The sequence below is a fragment of the Frieseomelitta varia genome, unplaced genomic scaffold, assembly GCF_011392965.1.
Source record: "Frieseomelitta varia isolate USP_RPSP 00005682 unplaced genomic scaffold, Fvar_1.2 scaffold_953, whole genome shotgun sequence".
Taxonomy (NCBI): Eukaryota; Metazoa; Arthropoda; class Insecta; order Hymenoptera; family Apidae; genus Frieseomelitta; species Frieseomelitta varia.
This window is the reverse complement of record NW_025110760.1, coordinates 308,788-324,334: the sequence shown is the minus strand read 5'-3', so window position 1 is coordinate 324,334 and position 15,547 is coordinate 308,788. Positions and strand designations below refer to the sequence as shown.

The 15,547-nt window shown below is 37.9% G+C and overlaps 1 protein-coding gene and 1 long non-coding RNA gene across 3 annotated transcripts in view; both read right to left on the bottom strand.

The window, feature by feature from the left end:
• The window catches only part of LOC122538034 (peripheral plasma membrane protein CASK-like), a 236,344-nt gene that overhangs the window by 94,414 nt on the left and 126,383 nt on the right, over nucleotides 1-15,547 (bottom strand). The gene's annotated exons all lie outside the window — the stretch shown is intronic.
• On the bottom strand, nucleotides 1,331-13,524 carry LOC122538037. The gene is made up of 3 exons (XR_006308769.1): nucleotides 13,511-13,524; nucleotides 4,167-4,171; nucleotides 1,331-1,737 (listed from the first exon to the last, which is right to left on the bottom strand). It is a non-coding gene; the product is annotated as an uncharacterized LOC122538037 (long non-coding RNA).

Genomic DNA, 15,547 nt, shown 5'->3' with positions numbered 1-15,547 from the left:
AATTATAAGTTAAACATTGTAGGTCGTATAGACGGGTAGATTTATCAGTTTAAGTATAATTCAAATGTATGGTAGCATAGTTAGACAATTAAGTGAATATACTGAATATATAATATCTTCTAGTTTGCACACATTGGTTCTTTGAATATTAACATACTGTAATTGTTATGGATGATTTATTGCTGAAATATATTACGATGTCCCACGTAACTGGAACAAGCTGTATCTTCCAAAGGGTTGCAGATAGAAAAAAAATGTTATAGGACAAAATTAAACGATATCAGACGAACAATAGCATAATCATAAAAAAGGATGCTTCATTCGATACAATTCAATTCCGTCTTGTAACATTTTATCTAATCTCTAACCGTTTGGGAGAAACAATTTGTTCTAGTTGTGTGTACAAATAATAAATAAATTGTGTCGAATAACCTAATAAATTTTCGTAAAAAATTTTGAATTATAGGGGATTTGCATTAATTAAATTGTAAATTTAAATTTAAATTGAAAGAATAAAACTTGAGGAATAATAATGTAAATTACAAATATATATATATGCGATTGATAAATGATAAGTGATTTAAAATCTTGTATATCAAACAACAATCATTCGGCATTTCATGGTGATATGATACGCGTATTATCGGGAAATAAAATTCGTAGAACTTGATGCACATACACGAAAATAAATGTGCGTTGTGAATGATGATCCGAGCTAATGAGCGATCTCGTTGATCGTAGGAGAACCGTGATCATTATGAATTTGTAAAGTGACTGCTATCGATAGCAGTATATAATAAATTAACTGGTTCAGATAATGAGTGATTTATGCTTTGTTCCTATCATTTATCGCGTCACTCTTGTGTAATTTACAAAATACAGTAGCTGAAGATTGTGACTAAACTAGACAGGATTGTACTCGACGAGAAATTATGTTTGAATAAAAACTAAATTTGGAATGTAATAAATTTAAATTAATTTACGGTGGATTAGATTTCAAGACTCGACTCTGTGGTTTTCACTCTTGAAGTAGCATCATTTTTCCGAAATAAATATCTCGAAATCAATCATCAACAAGAGACGTAAAATCGTCGAAGATTTTTCTGATTATAAATAATTCTACCCAAAAGCACAACATTGTGAAAAAAAAATTCATTCTACTCCTCGACGTATGAGCACTCAGAGTTCGCACCGATCAGAAAGAAAAATGAAAACATTCAATCGCGTCATGTATTATTTCTAAAAAAAAAAAAAGAGTCTATCTCTCGCAATACCGAGATTAAGCTTCGAGAGATAACTTAATTTCTTTATGAGAAATCGCGTACCAAATAATAAGACAGTGAAATTTATAAAAATTCGAGTCGATCGGCCTGAGTTCGTGAGAAGTTCGGCGTAACAAAATCATGCATCCTCGACGAGATTTTACCTGATCCCGGAGAGACAACAGGTAACACAGGTGAACGCTCGACTTACCTGAAACACAAAGAGAAAACGGAAGTCGATTAGTCGCGCGTCAAAGTGCTCGTGCGTCGAATCGCGTGCAAGAAACCCCTCGGCGAGGGGTAAGAAGTGGGCGGTTAGCCACTGGTGTTAATTCGATTCGAGGTAGAAGAAGTCGACCGTACATGGCCGCAGGAAAGATTTAATACGATTTGAAGGGACGTCCGTGAATTTTCGCGGAAGTTCCCTTGGTTCTTTCGCGCGTGCACGTTCGAACCAGAAATTCCGCAATGCGGACTATCGGGGGTGAATTCACAGACCGGCTATATACCGGGTGTCCCCCGCCGCACTCTCCTGCCTCCGTCGCTCTTTCAAACGTTCATTTTCTTTTTTTTTTTTTTTTTTTTTTTTTTTTTNTTTTTTTTAACTGTGACGGCCCAACGACCTTGTCTCCCTTCTCTTTTATTCTTCTCCCACTATGCTTATCGCTGCGCGAAACTGGCACGGGATCGTTGATAGAGGAAGGTGACTTCAACACCTCGTCGCAATGGGTTCGTAGATGGAATTTTTTTTAGTAAGATTCCACAATTTATGAAACGCTCGAAACTCTCGGAGCAAGCAGCATGTTTGCTTCGAAGTGCTAAAACTGTATTATATAACGCAAGATATATAAGCGTTTATTATCTACGATAAACTTCCGGAAAAGAAAATTTCCAGATTTTACACGAAATACTGATTGCTGATATCGATCGATGCCTACATTAGAAGACTAGTTGCTGCGCGCTATCATTCAAAAGTTCTGTTTCCCTCTCGTGGTTTTTTTAAATTCCACCGAAATTACGGAATACCATAAACAGAGGAAGAATCAAGCCGCATAAGCTCTGCCACGAGAACGTTCGAAGAATTTCGCTCGCATATTTAGATTTATTCGTCGCATTTAGACTTTCGTACAATTAATTTTACATCGTATTAAATTGCGATACATTATTTCGTCATTATCCACTAACAAGGAATATCAACGTTTACGAATGAATATTCATTCGCGGATCAGCAATTGTAATTCGATGCAATTAGATCTATAACATCGAAAAAAAGAAAACAGAAATTGATTTCGAAATGCGAGAAATCTCAAAATTCCGGAATCGTTTGTCTGAGTGAGAAATGGCATTTTCTCACGATCTTGTGGCGAAAGTTACCGTGCAATTAGGCTAGAAAATATTTATTATCGAACACGATAATAAATATTTTTTTTTTTTAATTAACACGTTTGTTTCATGTTTCAGCGTAATCAGAAGAGAATTTTTATATTCCATCGTTAAAATAAACTATGAACATGCTGTGAATATTATTATATTCATCATGATATATCATATTATAGAATATAGTGAATGAAGAAAATGTTTCGTATAATTAGACTCTCTAAAATTTAAACGAGGTAAAATAATGAATCTCGTGGGCTCGTGAAAAATCGATAAGACAGATGGTGTGGTCAGGAGGAATTATGTTACATAACCACATAAATATTTATGCTCTATATTATTCCTTAAAATATCTGCTATAAAGTAGCAATGTGCGACAGAAAAATATTATTACTCTAAAAATTAGGCCTAAGTTGCTTTCTCATAAAACTGAAAATATAATAAAAGTTGAAAGGTTTTTAATAAGAATATTGTTACTCTAAAAATCAGGCGCAAGTTAATTTCTAATAAAACTGAATGATATAATTTTATTTTCTGTGAAATTGTGTAAAATGTGTCGGCGAACGTCGTATTCATCTGCGAGATAGTCAACCGTGTAAAATTCAACGAGTAATTGTAAAAAACAATAATTTATATTCGACGGGGAACGTCGAAAATAAAGAAACCTTTGCTTTTGAAAAAGCAAAACAACGACAAAGAGAATTGCGATAAAAATGTTTTATTTCTTGATGGGAAGAAATCAATAACCGGTGGAAAATCGGGGTTATAGGATATCGTGTTCGCATAATTCGAAATTCATTTTACGTCTCTTTCTCTCCCTCTCTTTCTCTTTTGGCGTCTTGTTTTTTATTCATAACATGCACGTAATAACAGCGACAGCGTTTGCTAATACAAGCCGCGTTGTCGAATTGAGTCTCAATTTACATTTAACGAGCACATTTTAAAAAATGTACGATACAAATTGTTCACCAGGAAAGTTCGGCCCGGATTTAAAAATCCATTTTCACTGACAGTTCTTTCTGTTTGCCGTCGTGTCACGGGGCAATTGTTTAATTAAACGTACGCGTTCGCAAAAATTACGTTGACACATTTTTTTTCTTCAATGCATCACACATGTACAATATGTGAAAACGAGAACGTAGCGCGCGTCTGTAAAAACAAATTGCCTTTCAGTTACAAATTTTAGGATTTTTTCCAAGCGTACAGTAATAAATAGAAAAAGAGGAATAAATTAAACTGCATGCTACTGATAGTTGTTCATGCGGTGTGTGAATATCGTTCAAATGTTTCGATATAATGTGTTCGATATTGTGCATTTGACGTGCAAATAAACAATGTTTCAAGTCAGTATGTAATATATATTATACACTGACCTGTATAATGTAATACTTTTACAATAAGCGTAGAATTAAACATCTGGAATTTACAATAATGTTATGTAAAAGTATTAAACAATACAAGTTAAATACCAGCGCGTTACTGAATTAAGTATAAAATCGTTACAGAATAGTAATTAAACTAAATTACGATCGCTTATCACTGTATAATCCAAATCAAACACTCCATAAAATAAACAAAATAATCTTATATTTTCGCAATTAATCGTTAAATTTTTACATCTCTGAAAACCCTAAATATCCCGTGATGCATATCATTGTCGATTAATCATCAAACCATCAACTTCTGAATTATGCATATGGATACAAGAGAAGAGAGTTAAATCGATTTCGAAGAAACTTTTCGCTGAAAATCAGCTGTCCGGCCAACTGGCGCTGGAAAATTCAATTTCAAAGTACACGGTTGCTTGGACAATCCGTAGGCATGGCAGAAAGCTAATCAAAACGTGACTTGCTGGGACGAGCGTGATGCAGTGTACACAAACGCGGGGATGGATCGGTAATCTCGACCGACAAGAGGCCACGACGAACATAGATACGTACGTACCGTTCATCTTCCGCATAAGCCGGGTGGGAAACGTAAAATTACACGCTGACATCGATGATTTCAAGACTTCCAGTTCACGGGCGAACAACGGTCTACCTGAACGGTTTCCTTGGTCTACACGAAAATATGTCGAAGATGTTGGATTAGGTCGTGAATTCCAAGAATTCTAAGCCTGTTTCGGGGTTAGCTTTTGTCGAACGAAATCACAAGAGGCGCGGCATCGACAGCCAAAAATAACGAGCCAAATTCTAATTCCGCTGCCTGGGAATTTTCGAAATTCCTGGCAACTCCTCGAAATACCATTCGGAGATGCCGATCGCCGCGAAAAATTCTCTCTGCACCATCTCGGCCCGACCATTCGACCTGACGTTTCCGGGTTAACGATAACCGATAATCTGAAGCAAAACCAAAAGTGGCGAGACCAGAGGCTAAGATCGGCTTACCCGAAGCCGCCCTCGTGTCTCCTAAATATTGGTTTCCCACCAATTTGCGAAACAACGCAGACAGACAGTCGGACACGTTGGTGTGTGGTTGGTCTTTCCGACCAAGTAGATCAAGTGTATTTCGAGCGCGTTGAATCAAGTAGTCAAAGATCGCGAGTGTTCCTCCAGACGCCTGGCTGTCCGTTGCACAGGAGGCCGTAAAACGCACGCGAGCCAGCGAGTCCGAGTATCAATAATTCTGACGCTGGTCCGCTCGTGGGAGAGGATTATCGCGGCCACTTTTATCGGAGAGGCTGCAAAGAAGAGAGAAAAGAAGGGAACACGGGCCACGTGAAACAGGGGAAACTAACGGCACAAAAGATAATCATAAATGATGCTCGGCTGCTACAGACACTCGGGCAGGAGGGGGAGGAGGACATGAAAGAGTCATGCTCCGCGTGGTGCAACCGACACACACACACACACACACACACACACACACACACACACACAGAGAAAGAGGACTACTACTTTTCACCCTTTTTCCACCAAACTTTATCCCCGGTATTTGTCACGATCCGTTCGACCGTGTGTCAATTAAGAAAGAGACAATACTTTCGACTAGCGTCGATTTAATCTGAGAGCCTTACAGAGCGCTACAGCAGTTTGGTAGAGTGACAGCGAGATAAAGCCATTTACCAGAGAGAGAGAGAGAGGGGGGGGGGAGAATTTTTACAATATAATAGTTCTCAACGTGTTGTCTATGGATCGTGGAGCCATCCGCCCGTATTGTCTTCAGTTTGCTGTTTAGGAAGTTTGACGGTTGCGTTCGTTTGAATTAGTCGGGTTTGGTTGGGTTTTCGCGAAATGGATTCACAACGACGATGGAGAACGATAATCAGTAGATTTTTATACGGAACATTTTCACTGATGCAGAAGTGGAATTCGATTAGAGAGTTGTCTAATACTTTCATTGATGACCTCATGTCACGATGAATACTTTATTTATAATACTATTTATAAATATTAGCAAATTATGAATTATTACTATTTTTATAAAGTTTTAATATTTTCAAATTGACATTTCTCACAGTCGTATCTTGAATATGTAATGAGAAACTTGTAGAATAATTACTAAGTACAGATGGAAGAATTTTATAAATAAAACTAATTGCCTTCATCTATTACAACTTAAGAACGACGAAACAGAATGTTTTGAATTATTATATGCCGTTACATACAAGAATATAACAGAAGAATATAGGAAGAAGAAGCTAAGGATACGTATGGAATTGAAGGTAAGAATACAAAAATATATTGAAAAACATAATACTTCAAAGAACAAGAAATATGTTCTTACAATTTCGCCATGTGCCACATTTTCAAGTGAAAAGCAGCAAATCTCAAAGAAAACGATGAGACCAATACCTCGTCCACGATCGAGGCATCTAATTTCTAATTTCCAATTCACTCGTCTCCTAGTATTGCCAATTGACCAACGTTTCCAATCAAACCTCCCCCACCCCACGAACAATCGCACTGAGCAATCGTCGAATCAGGAAATATTCGGGAAACAACTGCTTCTTTCGTCACTCGACGGAACCCATATCCGCCGTGAGATAAATCAATATCCAGCAATACCGAGGGGAACCTAAATTCCGTGACATCGCTGTAAATCTTCCGGACGTTTTTACCACCTTCCCCCTCCCCCTCCGTGTCTTCCGAGTCGGTTTTTCGTCCCGGACATTTCCCAGGAGCTGATGCCGCGAGTCGCGTAATCATCGGGTCTATCGGCAAGTTTGAGAGCTCGGTTCGTCGACTTTAATTCAATTTATCGAAGGACATGCCGAAGGATAACCGAGTTGCAGAGCTATCAGGCTGCAATGATCTCACGCTCTGAGAAACTTTTCACGAACGCATCGTTGAAACATTTGGAAATTTCGTTAACGGAGAGAACTGTCGCGAGAGAATTACGCTGGTAAAATATGAAAATGCGTGTACAAGTTGTAAGATGTTTAGTGCAAATGTACATTTCGACGATCTGTTCCAACCCTTAATCTCTAGACTAGTGACACATAGGGCAAGTTTTGATACTAAATAAAGAGAATACTATAAGATGTAGAAATATCGAAATTAACTCAGCTATTTTCAGAATTTAATCGATGCATCGTCGCGATCGATTTCCCTTGGCTTTTTAAAAGTGAAATTTGATGCCTTCCCTCCTGTTCCAAATAACGTTCATTTGATAAAGTTTTTGAAGATCCTAGCTCCTCAAGCTTTTTCAAATCTCAGAAAGTTTGCACAAACTTATATATATATATGCCATATTGGAAGTATCTATAGATGCGATCAAGCTTTCTCTTCCATGAAATTAATTAAAAATAAGCACCGAAAATCGAGAATGATCGATGAGAATTTACAGAATTCGATGATTCTCGCTACAGAGTTAACAGACAGAGTTAAATCAAGAACAAACAGGCTCGTAAATAAGTTATTTTCTCTTTTTCTAATGTCCTTCTTTTGTTGTTAAAACAATTTAGTCGCGCATCGAAGCTCACTTGAGAAAATATTGGCACGTAGGATACAAAAGTTTAGCAATCCCTACTCCAGACCCTAATCAACAGAAGCTTATCATTAACACTTATCACGCGAATGTCTGTGCATTGTCATACTTTTAGAAACCTAGCTAAATAAATAAAAGTTACTTAACAGACGAAACAAATTTTTAAATCCTCCACTTTGGAAACTTCCAAACGTCCCAAAAATTTCCTATTACGTTCAAGACCATGTGCCTATTCAAATCGTGTGCCAGCAATCGCAACAGCTGATGAAATTTCAGAAACGTTTGTACAACGTGCAGAAAACACAATTTAATATTTGCAAACATTCTCCGTGCTCGATGTTCGAATACCGACCATTGTATCGTACTTCCGTTTCGTTCAGTCAGTGAAAAAACCACAGCGAGGCCGCCACAAAATTCAACGTTTCGCGTTCGGTGTTTTGCTCGCGATCCTGGATTTATTGCATCGTCGACGAAAGTTGGACGATACACGGGAACGGCGGTCGGATCTGGGTTAGTTATCCCATGAACCCAATTAAATGGATGAAATTAAATTAAGTAACCGACGTCTGAGTCGTTGCTCGATATAGGTTAGCGGGTTAAGTTGATTTGGCACGGGATACGTCGGTTAGATAGGTTCGAGCGAATTATGCGGGCCGGGATATGTACGCGCTAATCAGCTGGCTGGATTGGCTACCGTTTAGGTTAGGTGTAATAACTAGAAGTGGATTAGACGCGTCATCAAAGGTACCGGCGACGTGGATAAATGAAATAAGTCGGTCGGTTAGATCCGATCGAGTAAAATAAGTTAGGCAAATTCAGGGATACGCTGCATTAAGCAAATTTTCACACGCGAATTACGGCCGTTAGGTCGTGAACTGCGTAGATTAAATATACGCGGGTTAACGAGCTGATTGAATTAGAATCGAGTCAGATTAAAGTATTTAGTCGTGGCGTGACACGCGAGCTCGCGAGCTCGGGTTTATTTCGTTCTTTCTCCGAATGTGCGATTATTTGTATTATTTCGGACGAGGGATTGGAACGTACAATATACCCAGTGACACGATAAATGTTAATAGTCGACTATAGTACAACAATTTTTCCGACGCGATGTCAAAAGTGAGGAACAAGCATTGTACAACCAAACCAAAGGAACTTGTTACGAGTATTCAAGTATGTTGGAATTTGACGACTCAATTCTGACAATGGCGGATAAATAAATAGAAGATTAGGTCAAGCAACATTGGGTCAATCGATAAGTTAAATTTTCAAAGTTTCTAAAGAACGTCACAACGTCTAAAAGTTGCCCTCTCGATTACTTTTCGAAGAGACAGTCCGAAATTAACCTAGTCTCTAAAATGTCAAATTATTTCTCTCCGACCTCGAAGCCTACCAACCTCGGTTCTAACGACCAGTTTCTCTCAACAAAAGAGAGACAAACCAGAACTGAAGGTCATTTCACTGAAAAATGGAATATCAGCTGGTAAACTTTTAGATATCGAGTGCTCCGAGCCACATGTTAGCGTGTTGAGTATCGCGAACGTCGGATTCCACGGGCACTTAAGCGACCGCGTTTGAACTCCATTTTCAAAGTGGAAGCTAGATAAACATTGCCGATCGATCTGCCGAGGGTTGATGCAAGATTCTTGTGACCATTACGCCCATTACGTACGAAGGAGCCGCTTGTACATGACAGAAGGCGAGGAGAATAAGCGACAGTAAAAATAGAATAAAAGAGAGGCTGAGAAAGGAGAAGATATCTGAAAGGGGGACATGAAAACGATGGTAGAGAGCCAGAAAGAGAGAGAGAGAGAGAGAGAGAGAGAGAGAAGAAAAAAGGATCTGTAAAAAGGGGGAAGGGAAGGTAGGAGGAGAAGGAAGCAAACTGGAGCTGATGAGATGCAGGAAACGTCGCGGAGAAGATAGAACACGAACGTTTGGTTTTTTACGACATCCTGCTGTTCGGCTAGGTTGCCAGTTATTTCATTTGAAACGAGATAACCCTGTTTCCATACCCTTTCTTCTTCTTTTTACCACCCACTAAATTTATCCCTCTCCCATCCCGATGAATTATTCTATTCTATTTGCGAAAACGTCGACCCATTTTCGACGAAAAAATTTTTACTTAGTACAAGTAAAGGTTGCGTTAAATTAGGATAAACTCGTTGACGAGAAAGTATTGCACTGTCGATAATTTAATTATTTTCGTTAAGAAGTAAGTTTAGTTCATTTAGTTCTCAATAGATTGGCAATGTCTCGTATTTTATACAAATTTTCGAGATACATATTTTTACGTAGTTTCAACCACTTCGTAGCAGTCGATTTATCAATCGTCAATTATATCGTGAAACTATTTTTACACACTGAGATGCTTAGGTTTCGAAAATTGTAACGTAACTGCGTGTGACACGCTTCACGCAGAGCCAAGGACTTTCACCATTATTCTATAAAAGCACATGAAACCGAACGGAGAGTACTTTAGACCCTTCTGTTATAAGTGGTTCAGAAAAAATTAATTGAAAAGTAGATTGAAACAAAATGCTAACGTATTACGGGATTTAGGCTGACGTCATGAAATAACCAGCCCTTCCCCACCTTCCCCTTAAATATTTATCTACGTGCCGCGTGTAAATCTTTTTTAGCTCCGTATCAAATTATACGCGCGTCATAAATTTTCAACTTCATTTTATTCACAGCTACGAAAATGACACGCCTCTCTAAATCGTGTAGAAAAAATTTCCACTTCGTTTTGTCGTCTCTTTAAATAAAAGTCACAGCAATCGAAACTAATTTTTTTAATATCGTCAGATACGAATATCCAACGAAAAGCACGAAAAAAAAAAATTGCGAACAGTTGCAACGAGGGAAAATCTTTTTTGCAAAATTCAAAACGGCGGTGCAGCTGCAGGAGTATTACACTTGGAATCTAAATTTCAAGAATTTTTCTGCTTCTATCTGATTAGCTTATAGTCCCCCCGGTATTATTTTTCATCGATCGGAATAATAGGAAAAAGAGGATACAAAAAAATCCCTACAAAAATATCCGCACTAATGTATGCACATACAGATACGTTTGAAATACCTGATTTGAATACATTCCTTTTTCTAAATGTGTTCCGTGAGACGATATCTATGTAACGTTGCTCGTGTCATGTATTCAAAGAAACGTCTGATCACATACGAATCATGAAACTATTTGTTCTGTTCCTTGCCTCACATCTTTTATTCATTCTTTTGAAAGTAATTACCTTTGTGAACACACACGTCTAATTACATAGAATTTACTTTACTACTTTTAGCATTTCTCTGGTATTTTGTCATTCTTCTCCGATTCCAAATATAATATATCGTGTGTTTCAATCGTCGTGTATAAATTCACGGGATAGAATGTTATATTAAATACAACGTTTATTATTTAAAAAATAAATTCTGAAAGAATTAATTATCTAGAAATATTCGAAACTACTATGTCTCTCAACACCTTGATGAACAGTATTAAAAGCGTGTTAAAAGTTTACAAATAAATAAGAAAAGAAAACTATTTACTATATTCCTCTTTCTACATACCAAGTAATCCCATCACTGCTCGATGATCAAACCGGTGAAGCCAGCTGAACCAACTAAATCTTTAGACAACAATTTAACAACGTGCCGCGAAGAGAGAGAGAGAGAGAGAGAGAGAGAGAAGGAGTTTCCAGAGCTCTGCCAGAATCGCCCTCGATCTTGCAAAGTATCATTCAGAAGATGTACGAGCAAACGCGAAGGAAGAGGTCGGCTTCCTCTTCTCGCTGTTTATCATCCGAACTATCACGGCCTCACTCCCTCAAAACGTAACGCCGTTTCGGAAGGCAGATAAACAGCCACTCATGCCCTGGCTACGTATTAATTACGGTCGCAGCGGAGGGAACCAGCTCGGTGATCCAGCTGCTGCACCCCCTTCGCTGGAAACACGGCCGTACACGCAAACACACGGTGTACATGTAACACGCGAGGCGGGTTTTAATTACAGAAAAGCGGGGATACAGGCAAACGAACGGGGATACAGGGATAAAAGAAAAAAAAAGAGCGCGACGCGGAGCCACCCTCTTCCCTCCTCCGACGTACGCGCGGGGGGTCACGACTTTTACGAACTCTCCGCTTTAAATTCGTTCTTTGACGTTTCGTGCACCGCGAGAGACGGTTTCCGCTTTCCATCAGGCTCACGACCTTCGCTCCACCGCCGTCAATTACGACTTTTATCATCGGAGAGAGACTTAATGAAGAACGGCGAGATCTGATCGAATGGAGTAAGATGATCGCTGAATGGTCGGGGATATCTGTGTGAATGCTCGCGGCTGTAGAGCGTGAAATTGTTGAACTGGTGCGGAAATTTTCGTCGCGTCGAGACTTCAAGCGTTTCGTACGTACGTACGTACGTACGTCGACTGAGTGTTTGCGCTGGATAATACGGTAATTGTTTCTAGTTGTTGGTTCCAGTGATAACTAGCAAGAGGAGATCAACGTATGAATAAATTTTTATAAACATTTGTAACAAGATGGCGGATTTTTGTATAGCAAATTAGTTATTTTTTTTATAGTGTTTCGCATACGTTGTATAAGATTATGCGCAATTTTCTAAACGTGCGAAATTTCGAAATTCGCAGTCCGACTTTTTATTTCGCTCTCCACGCATCTCTAACAAAATATGGAAGCTTCTGTAATTATTCTGTAATGTATTGCGAATATGAGATTATTAAAATTTATTCTTCGAGCATCACGAATGGCTCAAAATTCCATTAGACACGTTATTCATAATTTTTTTTATTCTCACACGCGAACTAGAATTACAAATAAAAAAAAAATAGCTAACTTTGTTTAGAATTTAATTTATCGACATCGAATAACGGAAATGGAACACGCGATAGATGACCACGACTTGTATGCATTTCAAAAGTTTGAACAGTGACATATGTATATACAATATTTTGCACTTCCGAGTATCTCGAGAGCAAAGTTTCAGCAAAAAATTGTTTTACGCTTTCAATTGATATACGATAGTTGTATCTATCCTCGACAATATTTAACGTCGAAGTGGGAGCCCCGATAGAGAAAACACTATTTTACAATTACTTCGATTTGGACAGTAATCCTATATTTTATCGTGCCATATACAAGTCAATGTAGCGAAATTTTTCGGGTTGAGTTTTTGTTGAAATTGTATAGATTTTAATTCATAAATAATAAAAAAAAAACACAAACTACAAGCTAGTATATCTAGAAAGTGAAAAATTTTGTCAAATTTTCGTTTTTTAGGATATTCTCAGATTAATTCTGTTCATTCTTTTATCGAACGATAATACTCAATTCTATTTTTTTCTAAAAAAAAAAAAAAAAAACGAAATTTCTCATCATAAAATCTTATTCTGTCACATTTGATCGCAAAATTCATTTCCACTTGCGTCACGAACTGTACGCGAACAAATAAGGAAATGTAATTTTGCGCAATAAAATCGTACTTAATATGACAGATATAATATTTTAATCCCATTACCGCGACAGAGTTGGTCGCAGCTGCCGCTATCGAAGGCAATCGAGCCGCTTTATTCTACATTTTACTGCATACGTGTCAAACTCGGCATGTTGGTGAATTTTTTTTGAAACGTCCGATAATACACAGATTCACCTGGGATATTTCGATATAGGTACGGACCTAAATTACAAATTTCACAACGAGTAATAGAATTTTATTTCATTTTATTTAATTTTAATCTTTATTTGCTATTTCACTTTATCGCCAGTATATTACTGTTACTGATTCTGGTATCATTTTTGTCATAGTTGTCACGGCCATTGGACGAAAACAATCGTTCAAATAACTGGAGATATGAATTTACGTACGAATTATTCGCAGAGAGATAAAATTTCATATGATTCTGTTTATTAACTCTCTTAAATGAGATTTGGACGAAGAACACACGTCTGACCATATACGGTCTACTGCTACTTGCAATGTCTGCTTTATTCTTCTTCCTTTGTTTTAGTACGCTTTTATTTCGCAATATTCGTTCTAGAAAATATATGTCTGATCATATATAATCTACTACTACTTTTGCTGTCTGATTTACTTATTTCTCCTCTCTCTTTAACATTCTCATCTTACTATAACATCACACATGATACATAGCTGAGTATTACGTATTATTCACATACGTCTGAACAAAACTAACATTGAATTATATTACTCATTAACGTAAGGAAATTAATTAAAAAAAACCAGTTGAAGAAGATAAAAAAATTCTGTTCCGACTAACGTAGAATTCTAAGCACAGACAAATCTTCAAAACAGAATTCATATCTATCAATGATGAATTCTCTTTTAACATTTATCTAGAAATACAGTTCATAATTTTTATGTACAATCTAGTAATAATGATATCTCTTTTAATACTTGCAGATCGTCATCGATTGTTTGACCAAATGTCTCTGAACGAGTTTGCAAATTCAACAGATTTTACATTTTCAGAGGATACGACAATTCTCATTTGTTACACAACTATTCTGCATACAGATGGCGTCTCTTTTGCATGATAGTATCTTTATCCGCCGTCGTTACAGAGAAAAGCAAATGATATCAGAAAAAGATCAGCCGATCTAACAAAACCCTCGTCCTTTTCTACCTTGCTTTTAAAACAGAACACGCCAACAGAGACGAGCACAATGTTATCGCCAGCAAGGCCGCGACAGCATCGTCATAAAAACGCTTAATTCACTTACAACGTAATGTGTATTACAACGTAAAGCCACCGCGTTATGTACCTTGGCGACCGTCCGCAGAGTTCGTGGTTTATGAATTTACAATTTGCGCGAGCGCATTTTCGACGTGCTCGACTCGCTCGTCATCTAATTACGAGCACGTCGTTTTTATACCTGAAACTGGATCATTAATGGACTTTTATAAACGTTACCAACGAAACGGAAGCTGATTAGAAATTTGTTTGAATGTTACATCGATTTCTCCACTTTAGATATTTTATATTTCTGTAGATAATTTCTACTTTCTGCAATATACTCTCAAGCTTCTCATAAATTTCGTAAATTAATATTCATATTCATTTTATTAATATTACATTATTTCCATTCGTAATCATAATTCTCAGTTGGATGATTATCACATTTATATACACGAAATTACACCGAATTTGTTCAGAATATAAACTGCGTCGAAACTAAAGAGATGGATGACGGTATGACTTGTTAGGACAGTGCACCGAGTATTTCGCCATGTCAAGTTTTTCGAACGAATGCGAACGCGAAACGCGCGATCTTCTGCAACATTCCGCGAAAGGAGAAACGCAAACGGTGTAAAACGTTCGAAATTTGTTTTGAGAACGACTAGAGGGATAAACGAAACGCAGCGTGAGCGCGCGGTTGAAATGATTTCAGAAAGCGTCGCGGGAAACGAGAAGGGAATTTACATATAAATCCCATCCCCGCGTCCCGCGTGCTCGCTAACCCCTATTCCCTTGGAGTTTATTTTAATCGCGAGTGATTAACCCCGACACACACGCGAAACGCATCGCCAACGGCTCGATTGCGCTTCACGCACGGCGCGAAACAAAACGATGGCGATACGAAACGAAACGAGACGAAACGTTCGACGAATCCACTACCGTGACGAGGAATACAGCCACGATTCTTCCATTTACCCGATGCAATGCACCGAGCACGAGAAACTTTTTTACCGGGATTTTTTTCCACGCCGAATCCACGTTCATTTCGCATAAAAGAGCTCGAAAGAACTAAAACGTTGCACGCGTTCCTTTTTTTTTTCTTTTTTCTTTCGTTTTTTTTTTTTTTTTTTCNCACCCAATTACTCCGACGTAACAAAGAAACGGAGTGAAAGTAATAGCTGATACGACGTATTCGTGCTTAATCGAATGCGTCAATATGATCAAGTCCTTTTTCGGGGCATTCAGTGAAGTAGTACGAACCGTTAAAAGTCC